This window comes from Ambystoma mexicanum, chromosome 9, assembly GCF_040938575.1.
Source record: "Ambystoma mexicanum isolate Mex_15411 chromosome 9, UKY_AmexF1_1, whole genome shotgun sequence".
Lineage (NCBI taxonomy): Eukaryota > Metazoa > Chordata > Amphibia > Caudata > Ambystomatidae > Ambystoma > Ambystoma mexicanum.
Genome location: NC_090931.1, coordinates 82,344,237 through 82,350,236, shown reverse-complemented (window position 1 = coordinate 82,350,236; position 6,000 = coordinate 82,344,237).

Sequence of the window (6,000 nt, the reverse complement as noted above, 5' to 3'; positions counted from 1 at the left end):
GATTTAGAGAAACTTATAGTCCATCTAGGGCTGAGAATCCGATTACCCCACCAGGGGTTGATAGAAGCGACAACCAGAGCAGGTATAAAAGAGGCCTATAGCCAAGAGAAGCTGAGAATCGGAATACCCCACAAGGGGGAGAGAGAGAATATTATTTTTGTTAATACCATCCAACTCAGGTAAGGAGAACCTGTTACATCTAACACGAAGATTACATCCTGGGATACGGAATAAAGTAGTAACTGTTTGAACTGTGGACAAGGCCGCTGTTTTGGACAAAAGGAAAACTGAAAGACATTTTTCTTTGTGTGAGCTGCTACAGCAGGCCAAGCCCTGGAAAATACTTTTGAGAACTCCTTAGTGGGAGGCAGTTACCCAGCCACCACTATTTCAGCTGAGGGAGAGTGAATCCTAGCCTGAACCATGGCTTATGTTGTTATTTTTCTTTTCATAGTGGTTGGATAGAGGTTGGGATAGCATAGCGTTGGACAGAGGACAGAGGTAGCCATCTTTGTTTTCTAGTGCTTCTGTATTCATCCAGGATTTATGCCATGCTCGTACTGTTTGCCTCGCGTCTCAATGCTAGGAATATTCGGATCCTAGCTCAGCGCTTGTGAGCCCTCTTCTGTTCCCTTAGTTGATCAGTGGATCACGGATCTTGTTATGGTTCAGAAGAATACTAAAATCCACCTTGAAAAGGCTTTGCATGGGGCGCTGTTGAGCACGAAGGAAGACGGCCGTTTGAGCAGGTCGCTTCGCAGTCCGAGATCCTAGCACAGCGTGATTTGCAGTCTTTCAAGTGCCCTATGAATCCAGAACATGCAATAACATGATCAGAGGGCTGAATCTCCTTTCAACCTGCCTCAGAGCTCTATCGTTCCCTCTGGTTGGCATCCAGACCATTTCCCCACTGCTACGCTGCCAGTCCGTCTGTTGTTGGGCCCGCCCGCCTCCCTGCGCCAATCTCTGCAGAAGCGCCACTGTTGCTACGAGGTGCAGAACGGGTGCCGCAGTTGGGAATTGCCAGCTGCTACCGGCGTTGTTAGAAGAACCCAAAGGTCTCTCTGGATTTACTGGAAGAAACACCAGCCCTACTATTTTAGACAGACACCAAGATGGCGGCTATTTGGTTCCCTTTCCTTGAAACCTGTGTGTAGGTCTAGTCCTCCTCAAGATGCCGACATTCACCTTCCCGGTACTATATTACACATACAGAAGAACGGGTAGGTGCGTCGCTTCTTGTTCCGCTTGCTATTATTAACTATTTGAAAGCATTCCGCTTTGCCTTCTACTTTGTTACACTATAAACTTTTCGGACTTCGTTCCACCTTTCCTTCTTCTCCGTTATATCCTCCTTTTCCTTCTTGCTACCTTTCCTCCCTGCAGCTACACCACTTGGCAGACCTTCCTCCCCACTGCCTACTGCTTACTCAGCAGTTCCCTGGACCTCGGCAGCAGGCGTCTTCGCCACGCTTCATTCCACGCTACAGGGTGCTTCTGACAATTCCTTTTGCATCTCCTGCTTTGCAGCTTCTGTCCTAACGCCTCGTTCACTCTGCTCTACGCGGTGCTTCCGACAGTCCTTTGGCACCTCCTACACTACTGCTTCGGTCCTGTCCGTAGCTTCCGCAGTGCTTCATTCCATTCTCTCGCCGCTCCCCGCTGTGACTGTAACTACGGACATATTGCTACCAGCCGTTCAAGTTTTTACATCGGGTCTTCAACTTCGTTGGAAAGAACAACAGACTTCACCATCTACACTAAGTGTATTGCGGGTTTTATTCCCCTGAGGTTTCCCGAGGGTGCCGCCCACGGGTGCTTGCAGCCCAGGTACTGGCCTCTTAGCGCTTCCTGGGAGACATACCACTTTCATCAAACCTGCTTCAGCAAAAGACAAGGAACCTCAGTGGACTCTACTCAAGTTCTACGTGAATACCTTTCTACAAATTGCCTTGTGAATGTGATAGATAGCGATGCCCATGGATCAGCAAGTTCAACAGCTGATAACGGTGGTCCGGAACCTCAACACAGAGGTACAGACTCTAAGGAATGAGAACAATGTACTACGCCAGATGGTTACTTCCAGAGCAGAATTGCCCCCAGGGCCCTTAACTATGGGAAAGTTCGACGGCAATCCTAAAAAGCTAAAAGAATACTTAGATTCTTGTACCGTTCAATTCACCTTGAAGCCCACCTTTTTCCCAACAGACAGGGCCAAAGTTAGTTATATGGTCTCTAACATGTCTGGCATGCATTGGCTTGGGCCACTCCCCTCGTTACCACTAACAACCAATTAATGGACTCTGCAGCAGGTTTTGTAGACAGTGTACAGGTGATGTTTGGTAGATGAGAATTGGTGGTAACAGCCCAAGAACACATCTTAGATCTAAAACAAGGCAAACACAGCTATATTTTCCTTTATTACCCAGTTTAAACAACTGGCCTCTGAAACCGCATGGTCCGACGATGCACTCATTACCATTTTCAGGAGAAACCTATACGAGAAACTGAAGAATGAGATATCGCGGATTACACGGCCTCAAAACCTGCCAGAAATGATTTCTCTAGTCCTACAGATGGACTATAGGATACAGGAAAGGAACTATGAAAGACGTAAAGGTCGTAACATGTTACCACCCACTGTACCTCGCAATGAAAGCCCTAAATCTTCTAGAAACCACGAAGAAGGTGAACCTATGCACCTGGGAACAGCCAGAGGCCCATTAGCCCCAGAAGAAAGACTCCGGAGAAAGACATTAGGACTCTGCTTGTATTGTGGTTCAGACAAACACTTCTTGCAAGATTGTACCCTCGTACCCCCAAGACATTCGGGAAACACATCCGCCTCTCCATGAAGGGAACCATGAACGGGTATTTTGTAAAGAGTTCCCTGGACTGCCTTCCTACCTCTCAAAATATGTTAGTACTACCAGTCACTCTGCAATAATAAGGTCTCACTCTGAGTGGGGTTCCAGCTCTGATTGATTGCGGAGCAGCTGGAGTATTCATGGATTCTGACTGGGCCAGGCAGAACAAACTCCAAAGGCTCACTAAATCTATTGCAGTGCCGATAGAAGGGGTTGACGGTATCCTGCTACTCTCTGGTCTCATAAAAAAAAAAAACACTATGGAAGTTACCATGAAAATAACATCTCGGAGCCACCAGGGGGAGCCAAGATGTTCTGACGCTCCTTTGACAGTCTCCTCCGAGGGGTGCAAATTTAGGGACCTCAGTCCCCCCTACCCCCCTCAGGAGTGAAGTGCAGACCCCGAGGCGAGCCCCGGATGACGTAGTGCATCGGATGAGCCTTTCTCCAGTCCCGATTGCTGCAGCAGAACCCTAGTTCGGGTTATGAGTGTCTGAAGGGAGAAGGCGCCCGCTCTCTCATCTGCCTTGCGGCTCCACGCAAACACCTTGAGAGCCACGGGGCGCAGGGACCGGGCATTCCAGCGTGGGGCGCACCGTGGCCTGCTCGCCCCCCCCCCAACGGAGCATACCCCGTGCCCCGGACTGGTGTGAGAGGAGGCGAGCCGGATCCCGAGGTGCAGGGGTGCCGCGATCTGGACCTGGCGTCCCCTTCCTTCTGTTTCTTAATAGGCCTGGAGTCGAGTGCCCATCTCGGGGGGTGAGTGAGGCAAACTTCCTCCGCCCCTAGTGGAGCTGGTGAGGTGTACGTCGTTTTTCTGGTCCCCCTCCTTGGATGGCGCTGAGCGGGCACTTGTGGTGTGGGTACGGGGGGCCGGGACCGCTTCACGGCTGCCTGCCTCCCTCCCTCCCTCCCCCCTAACCCCCGCTCTGCAGTTCACATCTCTGGGGAGATAGTTCCAGGAGCTTCCCCCTCACTAGCCAGCCAAGAAGGGTGGGACAACTCCAGCACTTCTCCCCGCAATCTGAGTGCCTGGGGGATTGAGGGACTCCAGCATATTTGATCCCCGGCTTGTGTTCCCCTGTTGTTCTAACTTCTGTTTTGGACAATAGGGAGCGCCGGAGCAATCTGAGATTCCTTGGGGTCCTGGAACCCAGCCAGAAATTCTCAGGATCGTCAACTCAGTGATAAGTAAATTGTTCGATGAGGGCAACACCGACGAACCAACGATTGACAGGGCTCATAGAGCAGGCGCCCCCAACAGAGGGCCCAGGTCAATCCTAGTGAAGTTTCACTACTATTCAGAGAAGACTAAAATACTCGACCTGGCAGGGAAAAAGGGCCCCGTCTCTTGGGAGGATACCAAAGTTGCAATTTATCAAGAGATTTCGGCCTTTACCCTGGCCCGCCGACGCCTGTGTGGTCCCCTAACGAGATGGCTCCAGTCTAAAGGAGGGAGATACAGATGAGGCCACCCTTTTTCCCTTTCATTTGAATACAATGGCTTTAAATATTCCTTGGTCACGGAAGATGATATTCAGGGGGTTACCTGCGAGATTCTGGGTGATCCCAAGCCGGGGGACAACCAGGAAGGCGAAGGAATGGAATGGACTTGTCCCAGTCCCGCGCCCTCAGTGGGTCCTCCGAAAGGCGTCAAGTGCGGGGTCATAGGAAGTACAGGAAGGTGTCCCCGACCTCGCCTGGCACTTCTGAGGTCTGATCATATCAAGCTTTCTGCTCGCACTCAGATCAGTTTTGTGGGGGCTTTGGCTTTGTAAAGGTTCTTGGAGGTTATGAAGCCGCTATGGCTCCTTTTGCTTGAAGTGACGGTATTGCTGGGATCATTTCTTCATTTCCTGGGTATCCAGGTTGGGGGGGGAGAGGATAGTCCTCTGGGTTGATGCTTTGGAGAATGAGAGGGGGGGCTCAACGTAGTATTTGTGTGTCATGTGCATTCACCCTTCGGAGGGGGACGTTGTTGGCCTGGCTTGGGTGACATCTATAATGTCACGTGTAATCCAGGCGCTCTGGGGTGAGCGGGGGTTGTTGGGGGTTTGTCAATTGTTGTCTTTGGATTTGAAGCTTATTTTATTTCCGAGTTGGGACCTGCGTCCTTTGGAATCTTTTGGTTCTTTTAGAGATCGGAGTGTAGGGAGTCACCTGTGGACCACGGCTCATGTGCGCCTCCATGGGGGAATATCGAGGAACAATTGTCTCCCTAATGGCTGACTCCAACCAACCACTGACCCTGGGTTCACTGAATGTCCGAGGTTCGAATTCCCCCCATAAAAGTTCCTTGGTGGTTAGGGAATTTAAGAGGTTGAAACTTTATGTGCTATACCTTCAGGAAACTCATTGGGTGAGGGGTAGGGAATTGCCACTTAGAGCTAACCTTGTACACGGGGTCTTTCACGCTTCTTGTCGGACTAAAAAAGGGGGGTAGCGATAGTTGTTTCCTCGAAAGCTCATTTTGTCTCACAAACGCAGCGAAAGGATCCAGAGGGCCGTTTTGTGATGGTTAAGGGGGAAATCAGAGGAAACAAGGTGACGCTCGTTTCAGTCTATGCCCCAAATGAAGCCCAAGATCAGTTTTGGGTAGTGACTAAGTCGAAAATCATGGAATTTACAGAGGGGGTTCTCTTGGTGGGAGGTGATTTTAACATGGTTCTCGACCCCGATGTAGACAGAAAAACTGAACACCAGTGCACTGTTTCTCACAAGCTGAGGAAGATTTCAGCCTCTTTTCATAACAAAAATTCTGCCCTGGGCATCTCGGACTCCCACTCAACACGGAAGGGATGCGCGCCCCTCTTCACCTTCTTTTCTACACCGCACTCCTCCTTCTCCCGTATCGACCACATCTTGGTTGACAATTCACTGTGGGAGAGGGTATCCAGCTTTGGGGTGGAGTTGATCCCATGGTCAGATCATGACCTAGTACGGGTCCAGATATGGATGTCCTCGGAACAAGCCCAGAGCTCGAGTTGGTCATATAACGACCTGTTGTTGCGGGATAAAGTCCTGTCCCAGGAACTCTTGGTAGCGATAAAAGACTACTTCGCTTTTAATGACAATGGTGAGGCGGGTGTATGGGAAGCCTTTAAGGCCACGATTAGAGGGGTGCTCATTGGCA